Here is an 18071-nt window from a genome sequence, read left to right as displayed (position 1 = left end):
TCACATGTCACTTGTTTTGGTACTGCAGGAACAGGAGGTTTGGAAAAACAACAACAGGCCTTACTTACCAAGCATTTCTAAATATTCAGGAATTCACCAATGTTTTCTTATTTGGGATTTGGAATTCAATTTATGAAGACAACAGGATTCATCATTATTAGAGCAGAGCTGTGAACAATTCAGCAGTTTAAAAATACATAGTTCATATCTGTTAGGTCTTTTCTCAAGACTAAATGTAAGAAATTGTTTGGGATAGTGGTGATAGTGGTGAAGGAGGCCCACACTTTTTAGTAAGTTCAGAGGTAGTGCAGGCTATAGCGGTAAAGTCAGTAATTGTGTTACAGTATATATGAATCACCTTCTTCATATTTTTCCACCAATGGATTTGTAATGCGAACACTGACTATAGCTTTATAGGCCCATGCCTGATAAACAAGCACTCTAAATCAATTTAAGAAAGCTGCTGATGAGAAAGTTCCAGAAACGGTTTGCACAAATAAACAGAGTAAAGAAAAGGAAATACCATTTCTATTTCTGTATTCCACTAGCGTGTGTGCGCACATACATAAGTGTGTGTGTGTGTGTGTAAATATGTGCGATTGAGTTTGTTTCTGAGGCTCATGTTCCAGATGGTCCTCATTTAAACCAAATGCATGTGATCAACCTACAAGCAAAAAAACCAATTGCAAAGCTAACACATGCTCAGAGAAGAGGGCATTTCTCTATCAGTGTGTGTGTGTGTGTGTGCTCTAGGCTAGTTTATGTAACTTTGTTTACACAACCTCAGGGCTTGTGGTTATGATCCACATGATCCTCGATGTGTCTCATATTGAGTACTCCTGATGTACTAGCCACTTCAAGTACAAGTCGTGTGGTAATACTCGACCCTGCCAATAGGTACCAAAAGGGAAGGAACCATTGGAGGAAGCTGCAGTTTGACAGTTTCACATGAGTTACATGTCTTTGTCATGAATGTGACTTTATTTAAAAGTCCTGAGTGATGCAACCATCTAAGCATTGGTCATATTGACGGGAATGCCACTGACATCCATGACCAGGATCCTAAGAGAGCCGAACTGGACTCCCTCTCCCCCCTACTCCATAGCACCATGCTAGCCAGTGTGGCCGTCTATTGGCTGACGTAATACAATTGGCAGTTCTCTCTATATGGTCAGCTGTCCAGTGACTCTGCTTTAGCCACAGTATGAACAGATATGGTGGCGGTTAATGTGACTCAGAGGAAGCATCTGCTCGCCGTCACCCTGCTAGCGTGATGTGTATGATGGAGATAGATCTAGCTAGTGAGTGGAACTGGACTACTCAATATTAGGCAGGTGGTGTTAATGTTATGGCTGTTATGTTTTATGGCTTTTATGCTCATAGCAACCTTGCTAGGCAACAAATCAGCTGCCTAATAGTACTAAAGCATAGAGACTAAAATGAACAGATATCAGTCACCACATTCATTTCTATGCCCCACTTTGTACACTTTCATTATGAGCTGAGCTGTAAATGTAAAATACGTACATATCTCATATTACACTGTGTAATTACATCTGCCTTGTGAAGCTGAGAAGCAGAGACTCTGATCCCAGCCACTGGACTCACTCCTGGTCATAAAAACATAGCGTTTAGCTGCTATTCTCATTAGCATGGCTAACTAGACATGATGCAATGCCATGAGACAGCATGCAATTCTTTGTGCACAATATTACCATACAAAATCCATACACTACATAGTGAACACACAGAGTATAGTGTAAGACTGTAGTGCATAGCAGTGGAACACACAGAGCCTGTCTCTCCTCTGTCTGAATTTGTCTCTTTCTTTCTTCCTCTCACCACATTTTCACAAAGGTTCATTGTTTATGTTAATAAGAGAGTAGAATTACACACATTTTAGCCATTGGGAAACTGAAATGTGGGCAAAATTATCTCCCAGTTCACTGAAATTCTTTTGATCATGAAGGACATCTGTAACGCCTGGCTCCATTTACTTTCACCAAAACTCCGGTCATGTCTCTGTTTTATACCCTAACAAACCGATTCATACGAAGCCTGGACTTCAACACTGAGGCCGTAAGAATACTAATCGTGGTCAATAGGCAAAAAAAAACAGACATGCATGAAAGCACTCTGCTCATGTGGGGCTCACATGTGGGGTGGGACATGGGCTAAGTGGGTTCCAGGTGGGCATGGGCTCTGAGTGGGTTTCTACATACTTTGTTACTGGGAACCAGGCTTCCCAAATGGGTCCCATTGTTACAGCCTACAATAATCTCACATGGGTCCCATCTAGGCCCCGTATGCAGTGTACAACCCAGTTGGGGCCCATGCTTAACCCCTACTGGTTCCATCACTGACCCTGGTGGGCATTCATATGTGGAACCCATTGACAAAACTTTCTGGTTCCCAGTTGTCTACTCAAACGGGTCCCACATTGACATTGTTAGTGTTTGCTGATGAAAATATAATGCAGTGAACCTGCCAAGAAAAGCTAATAAAATGACAATTATATCAAAAGGATAACGGATAACGGCAAAGCTGGCGGCTCACTTTTATCTGTGTTGTCCGAGGTGGACCAGCAGTGGCAAACAGTCAGCGGGGTGCGGACCTTATCAAGCCAGTGTACCTATATCTGCTCTCTATCTGTAGTGTCCACATATACAGTAAATCAGTAGGTTCCCATATCTGCAGGGCCAACTGTAAAGCGTACGGCAAACACAACTAGTGTCATTATCGGTAAAGGACTGCTGTGTGTTTGGTGAAGCAGTGATGTAATGGTGCCCTTAAATCACACCTTCATGATGAAACTCTGTTTCTTTGCTTTTGGGTGTTTGACTTGCGATTGTGTGTGTGTGTGTGTGTGTGTGTGTGTGTGTGTGTGTGTGTGACAGAGAGAGACAGAGAGGCAGAGAGAGACTACTTAAAAGCAGTCTGCAAAATACCTAATGATTTGGAATTAGTGTGTTTAGTGTGTAGTCTGTCAGTCTGTTCATGTCTTTCACTCTGTCCGTCCCTTTCTCTTTGTCTCTTTCCCTCTTTCTGCTTCTCTTTCTGTGTTTCTTTCTTTTGCCTCTCTCACTCTTTCTCAAACAGCCAGGTTGTACGGTTGGCAGGCTATGGTGTATGTGTGTGTGTGTGTGTGTGTGTGTGTGTGTGTGAGTGTGTGTGTAAGAGACGGTGAAAGGTTGTTTTGCAGGTGGCGTCCAAACTGGGCAAACACAAGTCTGTGCGTGAGAGTGTGTGCATGTGGCGTGAAGGCTTGGCATAGCTGCATTGAGAAAGGCATGTCAGTTATTCACAATTGCAGGCTCATTTTGCTCTTAATCCGTTTAGCTGGCAAAGCTGGAGTAAGAACAGAGAAAGAACAAAGCCGTGGAGAAACAAACCCAGCTCAGACGCTCAGAATGAAGTCATCATCCTGCTCAGCACCCAATTACAATCTGTGATGCAGTTCAAAGCTAAAATGAATATAAAATGAATCTTCGAAACAGTAAATCAACCAGTAATAAATAAATGAATAGGCCTGTTTACACCATGCGTTTTGTATCTGGATAGTTTCTGGATCTACTTTGACCAGGTTCTGTTTATATTTGTGACAGAATGCCTTCAGAGGTTATGTGGTGTCCATGCCTCAGTGGGTCAGATCTGTTGTGGTGGCACAAGGGGGGCTACTCAATATTAGTGTTATATATGATGTTAATGTTTTGGCTGTTATCTTTTTATGGCTTTTATCTAGATTTTATTTTAGAATATTTACAGGCCACAAATGGTGCTCATAGCAACCTGTCATGTGAATAGCATAGACCACAAGCCAAGGAAGTCATCCTCCTTTGGGGAATTTCTGCAGTCGGCACGAAACACTTTCAAATCTGGCAAAGTGCCTAGAACATAATGTCTAAAGAACACACTCATACAGTAAACACAGGTCATCCCAGCAAATATGCAAAACACACACTCAATTATGTGCATGTTTACATGTGTGTTGGGGACCGGCTGTAGCAGGATACACTCACAGGGAATGGAATTCTTCAAACATAAAATGATGAAAAAATGTAAATATTGTAATTTAATGTAACAAAAACAGAGAAACGGGAGACCCAGTTTAATCAATTGCTTTAATCAGACTTAATTAACTGTAAATATACATGCTACTGTATTTCCTGCACTGAAAATGAGCAGAAACTCTGAAATAGTGGCTACAAGTTAACCCCTTAAAACTCCAAGGCTTCTTACACACTAAGGTGTATTACTCAGTAACTACAGTGACTTCTGTACAAGCTGGTGAGGCTATTCTCTGATAATAGAGGTTTGTAATTACACTGGTGGTCATAGGCTTTTTAATCGAATTAGACTAGATGTCCTAAAGTTTGTGGACACCCCTTCTAATAAATGCACACTCAGTCACTCCCAGCTTGTCTATTCCCTGTAAAGAAGTGTTGTCAATAGAATAGGACTCTTTGCAGCACATAAATATAAACCTATTGGCACCATGCCTAATGGCAGATGTGAGCTAGAGGGTTATAACGCCCCCCAGCATTGAGCTGTGGAGCTGTGTTCTCTAAAACAATGGTGGTGCTCCAGCCAATACTTTTGGAACGAGTTGGGGAGTCGATTAGGATGAGGTGGGGTGGTGATCATCCAACATCCTGACCTCACTAAATGCAATCAAATCCTCACAGCAGTGCTCGCAAATCTAGTAGAAAACCTTCTTCCTTGGACTGTTGACACAGTTACTTCAACAAAAGCAGCATACACTCTTTTCAGTGTAGAAGCAATGCATTAGCGGGTGTCCAAATACTTTTGTCCATAACTTGTACATGACCAGCATTCTTGAACTGAGTCCAGAGGTCTCCTGCAAAACTCTTTCATTTCTCTCGTGAGGAAGTCCGTGCTGGTTATTAATCTGCGGATACGGTGTCCAGAGTGTTTTTCCAGCCAGGACACGCATTTCAGAGAAACCAAAACAGGTAATGAAGGTGGCCTACCCTCCAAACGTCATCAGCTTACAATGTCTCCCACACACAAACACACACAAGCACTTGGTTGTGAGGTTGACCCGAGGGCATTTGCTTTAGTAATTACATGGAGGTGAAAACTGAAGAGGGCCAGAGCAAACTCAGCTTTCAGCTTGCCTTTTCAGATGGCTTGAAGGGGCAGGAGGGTCTGAATTGAAAAAAAAAAAAAAACATTAACAGCTCCAAAACCAGATGGAAGCATTAGGCCTACATGAGGGGCAATGACTAACATTAAAAAAGAGGTTGTTCCACTCTCCTGTCTCAAATCTGTAATGCAATAAACTAGGTTAAATGATTATAATACATTCAATTATATATTATATTATAAATGACAAAGCAAAGAGGGCTCAGAAATAGATGCAAAATATACAAATGTTTCAAACATAATGTGTCTAAACCCGTTTTAGACTTTTTGAAAGTCTATAGATTTGGAAAGCTGTTAGACCTGGCAGTTGTGCTGATAAGGATGTATCCACACATGCACACAGCCTGTTTGTGAATATGTAAATTGCTCTATATAGTGAGGGAAAAGGCCTTTAAAAGTTTACTGAAGGCTGTGTGATCAAACTAAGTACAGTGTTAGTTGTTATTAATAGAGGAAGCAAATTTCCTGTTTAAAAGAAAACAGAATGAAAAAATGACATTAAACCCATTCTGTTTTGGTACAGTTTACTATGGAGACTCCAAGTTGATGTGGTTATTTTATTTTATTATTATATTATTTCATTAAGTTTTAGGGGCCACGCTTTTTACCTTTTTAATACATTGAGACCACAAGATAATATTTCTATACGTAAATGATTTACAAATAGATACAGATACAGATAATTATTTTGTGGCCACTGGAAAATTCATTTTGTGGCCTTACAGTATGGCCAAATATATACTCAATGCGCTTGAATGTTTCCTAACCCGAGACTCAACAATGAAACCCAACAATGAAAACCTAACCTGGCCCTGGTCCTAATCCTTACCTTAACTTCAAAACATAAACCTATGCCATATTCTGGTCCTAAATCTAGTGCTGGTACTAATCCTAACCTAAATTTAACCTGTTCCCTGGCTATGAATGTAGTCCTAATTCTAACAATAACCCTACTCATACTCTCAACCCAAAACCTAAAACTAACGTTTACCCTAGTCCTAAACCTAGTCCTGGTTATAATTCTTAACCTAACCCTAACGTTAACCTCAACTCAAAAGCTAAACCTAATCCTTACCTGGGTCCTAAACCTAGCCCTGGTACTAATACAAACCCTAACTTTAACCTCAACCTCAACTGGTCCTAAATCTAGCCCAGGTTCTAATCCTAATCTTAACCATAACCGTTACCCTGGTCCTAAACCTTGTCCTGGTCTTAAGTGTAACCTTACATCAACTCAAAACCTAATCTTAACTTTTACCTGAACTCAACACCTAAACTTAACCTCAACCCTTACCCTGGTCCTGGTCCTAAGTCTAACCTTACATCAACCCAAAACCTAATCCTAACCTTTACCCTGGTCATAAACCTAGCCCGGGTCCTGCTCTAACCTTTCCTCAACTCAACAGTACAGGCCAAGTCTGCCATTCTCTTTTGGTTGGCCTACCAGAATATAGTGGCTCCCAAAGTCATCTTATATTTGTGGGTTCTCTTCTCATACACACCTTACTCAGCAACATGAGGAGCTTATCAGTAAGTTGAAGAGCTAACTGAAGTGTGCAGATGAGGGAAAGTACAAATTTGTGTGTAGTCAGGTGTCAGGAATTGCACTGAGTTTCCAGAATTTACTCATAGGATGCGGTGAAATATGTCTATCAGAAAATGCCGGCCTGCGTGGCACAAAGCAAGGTCACACTGATCATGCTTAGTGGTGTATCAGATTTTGATGAAGCTGGTTACTGATACAAGACATTCAGTTTTCTGTGAAGCTGTGTGTAGTTTCCACTGCACTGTGTAGGAGGACAGAGAACACCGCAGAGAAGAATCAGGTAGGAAAGTGGCTGAAGAAGAAAAGATGAAACGCTTTTCGTAGCTAGTAGCAAGTCACCACATCCTGCAGTTTGTATTTGCATTTGCACCAAACCTCAGCATGCATGTGTATGCATGTATGCCATCGCTGGCACGCCAAAACCTTGTATTTCCACTTTTGCCGATTTAAAATTTTTGGTATAATGTGAACCTGGCAGTAGTTCTTCACATTGTGTCAACATTTGATAAAACATGATAAACGGACCAATAGAAATGCTTTAAAATTTAAGTTAGGAAGTTGCCAATTTGGAGAAACAAGGCTTTAGCGTGACATCAGTTAAATGCTGTATATGTGTATGTGTGCGCATTTGTGTAACAGGTGATACTTGCAGGTATGTGCTTACCTGTACATCTGCATAGGGTTTTGATTGCTGTTTTGTTTGATCAAGTTGCTATGGAGACAGCTGGCCTTTGCACAACCGCAAGGACTTTGCGCTTGTCTGCTGAGCTGTAGTGTGAGTTGGAGCTTGGGACGGTGAAGGTTGCATGCCTGTAGTAGATATCACTGTATTAACCTTGATGAATCAGTTTTAGTGCAGCTTATCAATCACACACTTTCTACCCCAGTGTGGTAGTACTGTGTGAAAGGCCAGGATCAGCCAAGGGAAGTGCTCAGTATTGATCTGGGTGGTGTAGTACATGTGTTTTCGCTTGTAATGAACCTATTTAACAATATTCATTATTAATAATTAATTATTCATTATCTGCTGCATGTGTATCACTCCCTCGATTACAACAGGCAATAACCTTGATTTCAGTTTCTTAGAATAGAACAGAAACCCCTCTGATTCAAAACACTCAGTACAAGCTGAAGGACCTGCCCATTGACTTTCACTGTCAACAGGATTTCTGTTCTTTTCTATGTGCGAGAAAATTTACACAGTGAAGTCAGAATAGGATGACCACCTACCTAACAGTGGGAATAGCCACCCTTGACGCTAGCAAGAAGATGTGGCATGGGCTGTTTTAGGTGACGGAGGTGATTGCTCTGTACCTCTTGGCTGAGTTACCGTTCCCATCTGGCATCAATGGCCCGTGGGGCACCACTATTATACTGTTGGGAGACACTCAAAAAGTCTATTCTTGGTACACCTTCACAACGGAGGATCTAGAACATCCTAGTGGTTTCTGAGAGGATACCACCATCGGCCAGTATCCTATTATCATGCACTTTTGCTGTTTACTATTTACTATTAATATAGAGACCTAGTTTGCAGCTTAATCACCCACAGCTCATACTGAATGTTCATGCACACATGCACATATTTGTATTTATTGTCTTTGTACTTACTGTTATTTGTCTATTGTCCTGCTTTATTCTGCCATGTCCTGCCTATTCTGCACAGGAGACTTAGCCTAACAGTGTTTTGATGTACTGTACAACCCTGTAATGAGCACCATCCGTCAGCTAATACAGTCTATGCCACGACGTTTAGATAGTGTCATCCGAGCCAAGGGTGGCTATTCCCAGTATTAGGAAGGTGGTCATAATATTCTGAACACAATATAATACTTTTTCAACTACGTTTCCTCCTTTTTCAGCCAAACAACCAATCAGCAAAGGGTGCCAAATAGACCGAGCAATCAAACATAACCAGTCCAATCAACCTTGTTTGAATCTAATTTTGTGAATTAGCAGCACGATTTCACCTCATGTTCCCAATCTCGCGCTAATGTTAATTTGTATTGTTATTAGTGCTGTCGATGTTAGCGCACTCAACGCAAATTAACCAGGTTTGGTCCCAACTTCCTCCCATAGGTCTCTATCTTTACAGAGCCTAGTGATGTATTAGAGGTTTTACTCAGTGATGTAAACACAGCATCGCTACTATTGAGCTCAGAGGGTAGATTACTCTTTATTTATGCTAAAATATGGATTAAATCTCATAAATAACTCTCATTTTCTCTCTCGCATACACACACAGCTGCTCCTTCCTCTGCTGGGCTTAATCTAGCCCAATGATTAATCCATCCGTTTATCTAGGATTTTCTCTAGTAAAGCTTCATCATGTTCCAGACTAAAGTTCTCAAAACTACACTGAGATATATGAGATATACAAATAAATGATTTCTCTAGACAGTTTATTAGGTCATTTATTTGTTTATTAGTTTGTTTGTTCTCCCGACCAAAAAACTAAGGTCATGCTAGCTAGCATTTTAACTTTAATCATGATTAATCACAGATTATTGTTGTGTTTACTAGTTTTAATATTCTTGTGTTTTTCCGAGAAAAAGCATTTCAATATCATTGTCACAACAGTACTGTATAGATTCTTGAACCGCTTTTGCTTTGAAATCTCTTTACTAGTGATGTGAACTCAGCAAAAACACAAATTCCCATAATATTAAAGGCTGTGAAGGCCTCAGCCAGAAAGATCAGACGTATGCTTCCGCCCCATTTTCCACGACTGCCTGGGAACTCCATCATTTAAATGGGAGCGGCCTGGTGGTCTGGTCCCGGCTTGGATCCTACATCTAAGATTTCAAAAATTAGCCAGCTGCATTGTAAAATATGTGATGAAAAGACGGAATAGTAAAAGTTTGCGAAGCATGGGTCACATACAGAAGGGCTTAAATAAACCACAGGGATTTTTTTATTATTATCCGATCCCTGGAATTGTGGAATTTATATCTGCACTGACCCATTTCAGGAGACGAAATGCTCATGTGAACAGAAGGCAGCGTTGGGATGTGTATCGGTTCTAAGGTCAGGTCATAAATACAAACACACAAAGCTGACATAATTCCAGTCAGTGGTGTGATACACACTTCTCATAAAACTGTGTGTCTCTGTGTGTGTGTGTGTGTGTGTGTGTGTGTGAAAGAGAGGGAGAGAAAGAGTAACAATTCCCTAGTGGTACAGCACAGTGGACGGATTTCCGTATCTCTGTTAGGAATTTCCTGGATTTCCTGTGCCGGCTCATGCTCCGACACAGCGCTCTCCGATCCCTTCTGAACTCGCCTGGCATTCGGTTTCAACACAGGGCAGCACATGTCCATCACTTCGGCGTCAGCTGTAGCACAATGGCACAATTCACTGTTTCTAAAGCTAAGCCAAGTTAACTGAAAAAAGCTGCTTCTTGGTTATTGCCTTTTTGATTTTTGAGGTTTAGTTCTTTAGTTTTGTACCAAACCTACGAGGCTCTTGTAGCTAGTGGTGGGGGGGGGGGGGGGGGGGTGGTATTGAACAGCAAGTTTCACATTGCTTTATTTTTCCAAGGCTGTGTTCCTTATTTTGAAGTAATAGTAGCGCTGTAACTGTCAGTCACACTGAGGCAAGATATCGCCTCAGTATTTACAGGTGGAAAGTTAAAATGCTACTGTTACCAGAAAGTGTGGTATTGCTAACAAAACACAACTTTGTTTGTTTATGTTTTCTAAGGTACTAATCCCTCTGCAATTACAGCTATCACTGTAGGCCCGTCTTATCATTGATCTGATTAGTCAGCACAGATAAATGCTTATGACGTCAGCTCCTTGACCAATCTGAACCTTGACCAAGTTGACTTTTCTTAGTTGAGGTCACCCAGAGCTCTCTGCACACAACATGGCCACACAGGACACATAAAACACAGCCATAAAAACTATATACAGGTGGCTACTTTATGTTGTGTCCAAATGTTTGTGGACACCCCTTTTAATTAAGGCATTCAGATAATTTAAGTTGCACCCATCCCTCTCACAGATGTGTGAATACTTACACAGTTTGTCTAGTCTCTGTAGAGAAGTACTGCACTAGTATCACACTATTGGAATCATGTCTAATGCCAGGTGTGGGCTAGAGGGGTATAAAGCCCCCCTCTATCCAATACACTTTTGGGATGAATTGAGGAGTTGGGGATGAGGTAGGGTGGGGACCATCCAACATCCTGACATCCTGACTAATGCTTTTGTCGCTGAATGCAATCAAAACCTCACAGCAATGCTCCAAAATCTAGTAGAAAGCCTTCTTTCTTGGACAGTAGAGACAGTTACTCAAATAAAAGCAGGATATTGTTTGTTTTTTTTTTAAATTACCCTTGATTTCGGTAGAAACAATGAATGAGCAGGTGTCCCAATACTTTTATTGTTTTTGTGAGTGTGTGTGTGAATATGTATGTGTGTGTGAGAGAGAGAGATGGTAGTTCTTCCATTTCAGACAGCCTCAAATCTCAATCAATTCTTAGACAGCTCACCATCCAGACCAGTGTGAGCAATTATTTAAGGGCCAGTGTCCTTCTCAGAGTCCTTTGTACTTTTCCTGCTCAAATCACACCTGATTTGCCTCCTGTTGCTCACCCATGATCCAGGCCCTAAACAGGGTTGTTTTTATTAGTACACAACACCAGAACATCAGTATTTGCATAAACCCTTTCTCAGTTCTCAATTAAGTTCTAAGACTCAAGTTGATTTATTTGGGAGGGTCACCATACGCCCTTTTTTCCTGGATATTATTACTTATTACTAAATTACTTCTGTATTGTGTCTGTTAAGTCCCGCCTTTTCGTCGTCACACCTGGTCTTTACAGTCATGGGAAAAAACTAAGCACACCCTCTATGACTTGTATGTATCAGGACATAATAGAAAACACCTGGTCTTTAGTGGGTCTTAAAATTAGGTAAATAAAACTCAAACGAGATGGAGGGTAAGTAGTAGCCAGGTGCTGCTAATTAAATGCCCTTGATGGATTGATCATCACAAGCGTAACCACCTCTATGAAAGCAGAGGTTTCGTGAGCTGGTTCGGAGCATTCAGATGTTTGGAGCATTCACAATGGAGGAAAGACATCAGCAATGATCTTAGCAAAGCAATTGTTCCTGTCCATCAATCTGGGTAGGGTTATAAGGCCATCATTCTACAGTGAGAAAGATAATTCACAAGTGGAAAACATTCAGGACACCTGCCAATCTTCCTGGGAATGGACATCCCAGTGAATTCCGTGTAATGCTCAGAGAAATTGCAAAAAGCCCAAGAGCTACATCTCAGACTCTACAGTCAAAAATGTTCACGCTCATAAAAATGACTGGACAAATTGGGCTTATTTGGAAAGACTGCCAAAAGAAAGCCTCTTTTTTCTAAACAGAACATGGCAGCATGGATTAAGTTGCATCTGGACAAACCACAAGACTTCTGGAATAATGTTCTTTGGACAGACGAGACCAAAGTGGAGGTGCTTGGCCATAATGCCCAGAGCCTCGTTTGGCAAAAACCAAGCACAGCATATCAGCATAAACTTCTCATACTAACTGTCAAGCACGGTGGTGGAGGGGTGATGATTTGGGCTTGTTTTGCAGCCACAGAACCTGGAAACCTGTGAGGCCTAACATTGGTTCATGCAACAGGACAATGATCCCAAGCACAGCCGCAAATCTACCTCACCCCAACTGAAATGCTGTGGCTAGAGCTGTGTATAAATTAGACGAGTCGAAGTTCCTCCAGATTTATGTGAGAAAACCATTACTTTAAGTTACTGCTGCTAAAGGTACTTCTATAAGTTAATGATTCACAAAGTTTACTTTTTTCCCACATGGCTTTTTGATTTTGGCTTAATTTTTGTTAAATAAGTAATGGCATGGTGGAATCTGTTGTGGTGATTTATAAGTTATAGACCCTATTTACACCTGCTCACTTCATGTGACTGGTGTCTGTATTGTATCCTGATGGGATTTTAGCCACATGCATTAACAGTGGGTAGTCAAATGTGTCTCCGGTTACCAGACTGAAATCTGATTGCTGTGTGGGACCAAATATGCAAATTTGCTTATTGCACAGCAATTATTTCTGGGGTTTGGGTTGTACTGGGAGGAGTTGTGGTTGTTGAATGTGTCTTGGAGAGACAGATGTGTTTATACTTGTATAACCTGTCTCCAGCCACATCATCCCAACCACAATGGATGCTTGTGTGTCTCCAATGTCCTCTTCTTTTTGTAAAACAAAATATGGTTCAAGTAATGTTTTACCCTTTAACCTTCCAGTGCTAATCAGAATGTATTCTTACTGATCAGAATCTATGGATTTTTGTCTGATGCATTGTTCTCCACCCACTTCACACATCTTCACTGCAGCTTCAGCATGAGGACGGTGTTTGTGTTTGTGTGTGTTCAGCTGTTTTTTCACTTTTCCAAGAAAAAGATCTTGTGCTGCTTTATAACTGCCCACCCACACACAACGCACACCCCACACCACACACACACACACTCATATTTTCTCTCTTTTGAATAGTTAAGAAAGAGTGAAAGTGAATAAGCGAGAGAGAGAGAGAGAGAGAGAGAGAGAGATCCACAGTAAATTTTAACAGACTGGCAAATGGGGGAAAATCTTAGAGAATAGTGTGTGTGTGTGTGTGTGTGTGTGTCCCACTAATGATTTGTGTTTGCTGGCTGGTGTCACCACGCACACCACAGTGGCTATAACTCTGACATCACCTGACAGTTTCTTTCTTTCTCACTTACTCTCTCTCTCTCTTTCTCTCTCTCTCTCTCTTTCTCACAGACTTTTCTTTTCTCCCAATCTGTCCCTCTCTCCAGAAAAAAAACTCTCCAGAGGTTTTCCTTTCTCCCCCCCTTTCTATCTCTCTCCTTCTCTCTTTCCATCACTCCCTCCCACCCTCCCTTTGTCTATTACTCTCTCACACACTCTTCATTGCCCCCTTCAAATAAATGTAAACGATAAACCTGTATTGGTGTGACTCTTTTTGCTTAAAGTATTGCTAAAGCATCATTGCAATAACTTTCTCTCTCTCTCTCTCTCTCTCTCTCTCTCTCTCTCTCTCTCTCTTTCTCACACTCTCCCCCTCAGCTGTTTAGAAGGATCTGTGTATGTATGTGTGCGTATGCTTCCACACTGACCTTCCTCCTTCTGCTGTTGACACAGAAACGCACCAACGTGAAGAAGAATGTCACCCTCACACAAAAGCTGTCGAGGTGTCCCGACCGCTGACGCAAAACTCCGCTGACCTCACCAGCATCCTGCCATCTATGGGTGCTACGTTGCTCTGTCCAGCTGATGTAAGACCAGCCCCACTGCCTAAACCCTGGTTAGAATGACCCTGAGAGGAAGACTACAACTGGCCTGAGATCAGACGATTCATTCCACAGACTAGTCTTTGGATACTTTTAGTCAGTCGTGTGATAGAATGGGAAGGTCTAGGTGAAAAACACAGAGAGACAGAGAGAGAGAGTACCAAAGGGCATAACAGGCCTCGCTCTGTGAGTGGGTTGGATGGGTAGGCCTGTAGCACAGTGGATTTTAGTGGCAACTAGACCCCCCAATAGCCTTTTTTGGACCCCCTTATAATATGGAGATCACAGAATTTGCTGTCAGATTCATTCACATGGATTTTTTTGCATGACGGTGTGGTGTTATGGCATGCTAACTGCACCAGATAACACAAAATAGGAAAAGCCACATATAACAGGTCAGTAATCGTGGTTTATGGATGTGCAAATGTATTACAACAAGATTATTTGCTCTTAATACCACAATAAATCAGCATGTGCATTTTTTATCTGACCTGTATTAGGGATAATCAGTTTCGTATCAAGAGACATTCATACATATGTACCAAAAAGACCATTTCAGGATTCGCACAACATGTACTAAAGGCAAGTCGACCTTTAAATTCCGTTCATCATCAGATTTCTGCAGTTATCTGAGCAAAGGGCAAAGGGCAAAGGGAATTTCTCAGTGCATGTATACCCTTAATCTAAGTACTCTTGGTTTTCTCAATCTGCACTTGCATGAAAACCGTGCTAAAGCTGTGGTACCAGAAATAAGCAAGCTGCATTTAACACAGCACCCACAAGATGACTAAAACTATGCTGAAACTAAAAGACTTAATATTCAACATCTTCTTGATGTGTGTGTTTATATTTTGGGATTCGTTAAATTAAAAAGAAAAGTCGCAGCATGAAGAAACATTTAGGTCATATCTTACTCTGTGTTTATTGGCTGAAACCTGTCTGACTCACGCAGACCCATTTTATTCCCATTATCTGATTACTCAAGTGTATGTAAACGTGTTGATTGGTTTACTGACAAAAATCTGATTTTCTGCAGTTGTCAGACTGATGTGCATGTAAACACACTCACTGATGCAATCCAGACATTTTCAACAATTTGAACAGAGACTGACCTTAACCTACTAAACCTAAACCTAAACCTCAATTTAAACTACTACATATAAGCCTAATTCTAACCTAAACCTAAACCACAACTAATCTACTATACATAAGCCTAATTCTAACCTAAATCTAATTTAACCCACTACACCTAAACCTCAATTTAACCTAACCTACTACACCTCAACCTAAACCTCAACTTAACCCACTATACATAAACCTAAATCTAACCATAAAGTACTACACCTAAACCTAAACCTCATCTTAATCTACTACACATAAGACTAATTCTAACCTGAACCTACTTAGACTAAACCTAATTTTAACCTTAACCTACTACACCTAAACCTCAACCTATCCTACTACACCTAAACCTCAACTTAACCTACTACACCTAAACCTAAACCTCAACTTATCCTACTACACCTCAACCTCAACTTAACATACTACACCTAAACCTAAACCTAAACTTAACATACTACACCTAAACCTAAACCTCAACTTAACCTACTACACCTAAACCTAAACCGAGATAAACCTCATCTTAATCTACTAAACATAAGCCTAATTATAACCTAAACCTGAACTTAAACTACCACACCTGACCAATAATGTAATCATAGTAGAATGTGAAATTCTCACAGTTACAGCAGGAGGTTCTCTCTAGTAATTCCTGTTTTAGAAGCTCCATAACAAGAACAGCAGCATGAATGTAGCTATGGCAACACTGGTTTCTTGTGATACACTTTTAGTCGTATATGTACAGATTTTATGGGAACTTTTAAGGAGCACAAAACACCAATTCTCACATAATACTGCTGTAAAATAAGCCATAAAATGCCTGGAAATTTGTGAAATCACAATTTTCTTATAACAATCTCAAAACAATATTTGATTTATCAACTAAATATGAGATGATTTAACAATGCAGAGATGTTTTTTTGCAGTGTAATTTTCTGGTTAATGGCTGTGGCAAAGTTCCACGCCACAGTTTATGGAATTCACAGATGCTCTGCTGCCCCTGTGCCCAATTCTGACCAGCCAGAGACTCTTTTCCTATACTCCTGTGAGGTCAGTTTGAAGGAATTCTGACCACTGACAGAAAGCTAACATTTGCTGCTATCAATATAAACAAATACCCACCCATTAGGATTACAGATAATGATTAAATGCTGAACAATGGCCACTGGCATGCATTAGTTATGCCACTGGTCATCTTTGGTTAAAAAATTCCTTTAATATGACAAATCACAGCAGTAACGGACATGAGCTATTATGCAATTACACTCAAAAAGACAGATTGCAGGCCAAACGCAGACATGGGAGGAGAGGTCAGATAGCCAGGGCTCTTTAGTCAGGAATTTGTCCAGTGATGGGGACGCATGCTTCAAGGCACGTCTGTACTGCGAGGCATGAGTATGCCATAAAGTTGTCGGTGTGTGACTTTGCTGAAGACAAGCAGATGCAGGCTAATGCTCACAAAGCACGTACATCCTTGTTTAGCGGGGGTAGGACAGCACAGTTCATTCACATAACTTTTAATAGCAAGCCCCCCTTTGGAAATGATGAGCTTAAAAGATGTACACTGGAATGTGCTGTGCTGTGTGCGAAGGCCTATATGTGTGTCTGTGCAATGTGCTGATGTAGGTAGTGTGGCTCCATTTTACATTATGCCCCCCAGCACAAGTTAATCCCATAGGTAACAAAGTAATGTCTGAGTCCATTCTCAAGCTTTAAGTGCACTATATGGACAAAAGAATTGGGACACCGGCTCATTTACTGTTCCTTTTAAAAGAGTTTCTGCTGCTTTTGTTGGAGTAATCATCATCTCCAAACTCTTCAGCTCATCCCAAAAGTATATGATGGAGCACTGTCATTCCAGAGGACAAAGTTCCACTCCTCCACAGCTCTACATCTCTAGCCCATGCCTGGCATTAGGTCCCAATAGGTTCATATTTATCTGCTCCTGAGAGTCCTATTCTGTTGACTGTAATTTTCTACGGGGACTAGACAAGCTGCGTGTGTGCATTTGCACATACATCTCAGCAATGGATGCAGTGGTAGCTGAAGTAGCTGTGTCCACAAACATATGGACATTAGGTGAGGACACTGATTAGGAGACTCTGATTCTGACTCTGTTTTCATTGGATCTCCTCCGTGATGTGGTTCATTGTGAGAAGGTGACATCCTGCCATATTTATCTTTTATCACTGTAAAGATCTACAGTGACACAGTTACCAAGAATAACCACTGTTTTTTCCACTCACTCTTTTCCTCCATCTTGCTTACCCCGGTCATTGAGGGCCCGTTGGTCTTCAGAAGTTAAGGTGGTTTCAGATTTTTATTGAGGCCTTGGAAACTCTTCTAATTGCACTTTTGCTGTCAGTGAAATTGATAAAATTCACATAATCTTTGCATACTTGACAGAGCTTGACAGGCTGTATCTACATACATATCATGGGACACAAAATCCTAAGAGGACAGTTAGATATTTGGAGGGCCTTATATTGAGCCCCTTGGTTGCCAAGCAACTTAACAATGGAACAAGAGAAACCCTGACCACACAGATCTGCTAATATGGTATAGCCCCCCCCCCCCCCCCCCCCAAACACCAAAACAGCTAATCAAGACATGGTGTTCTATGGTATCTGGCACCAAAACATTACAGCAGATCCTTTAAAAACTTGTGGCTGTGTCTTGTGGCTGTGGATCACATTAATGAGCTTTGGTCACCCATGACCTTACCAAATGTTCACCGAATGTTGTTGTTTGGGAACATCCCACAAGATCAACTTCAAGAACTGACTGTTTACCTACTGCCTAATATGTATCCCACCCTGACAGGTGACATTGGAATGAGATAATAGTATTATTCACTTTTCCGGTTAGTGGTTTTAATGTTATGGCTGAATTGTATATTGTCTTTAGTAGGACTAAGA

This window comes from Salminus brasiliensis, chromosome 12, assembly GCF_030463535.1.
Source record: "Salminus brasiliensis chromosome 12, fSalBra1.hap2, whole genome shotgun sequence".
NCBI lineage: Eukaryota > Metazoa > Chordata > Actinopteri > Characiformes > Bryconidae > Salminus > Salminus brasiliensis.
The sequence above is the reverse complement of the archived record's forward strand: the minus strand, read 5'-3'. Positions refer to the sequence as shown.